This window comes from Pseudogymnoascus verrucosus (assembly GCF_001662655.1).
Source record: "Pseudogymnoascus verrucosus strain UAMH 10579 unplaced genomic scaffold scaffold_17, whole genome shotgun sequence".
NCBI classification, from domain to species: domain Eukaryota; kingdom Fungi; phylum Ascomycota; class Leotiomycetes; order Thelebolales; family Thelebolaceae; genus Pseudogymnoascus; species Pseudogymnoascus verrucosus.
Window position 1 is genome coordinate 485,037 of NW_017263668.1, and position 942 is coordinate 485,978.

Sequence of the window (942 nt, forward strand, 5' to 3'; positions counted from 1 at the left end):
CTCTCTAACCCCCTGCTTAGTTCGCAGCATTGCCGCCTACCCACTATCCCATGTAGGCAGCGGTTATCATAACAACAGGCATCTCCACACGGCACTCGCCGCCGCTGCGGACGAACTCGAACTTCTCGGCGGCTCGGCGGTTTCGTACGATGCGCGTAAGCAAGGAGTCTGATAAGAGCGGTTATTCGCACGGACCGCGGCGGTTGATTGTCCCGCCGCCCGCGTTGGCGGCACTGCACTGCTCGGGGACGGGGACGGAGTAGGGGGGAGGGGATGGCCGGTTGGTTGTCTGTGTGGTGGATGCTGCTGTGGTGGGTGGGTGTAGATGTTTGTTTCGTGTCCAGGTTCAGGGACCTCCGGATAGCTGCCTATGAAGGTGTAGCCTGCTGTTTGAATCTGCTGCGTGTCCCTTTATCTGATCTACCTCTCTCCAGTATGCAGTATACACGGCTGCCTACACCATCGCACACACAAACAGCTGTGGTTAGTTAGTAACACCTCCCTCTAACAACAACTATAACCTCCCGGGGCTGAAACTCAGCCTCGCCTCATTGCAGCCGTGCAAGCACCACCCACACCTACCACCCACACCTCACACACACCCAACCTACCCCCCAGGGATCACCTCCAACCATGCGCCTGCACCGCATCCATGCACACACCCACCCTCCCCTCCCCTCGCATCGCACGCGGCCGCAATGCGAGATGCGAGATAATCGGCGGATCTTTAGTCCTTGCTGACATGTCTTGGTTGTGTGTGTGCAGGGGTGAGTGCAGTGGTGTTTGTGTGTGTGGTGAAGGGTGTGTGAGGGGTGTGAGGTGTGTGGTGAAGGTGTGTAGTGAGGTGCGAGGTGTGTGTGCAGGGGGGCACATTTGGTAAGCGTGTGGGTATACTCGGTGAGAGAGTGGCTGGAGGGGATTGGAGGGAGGCTTGGATTATTC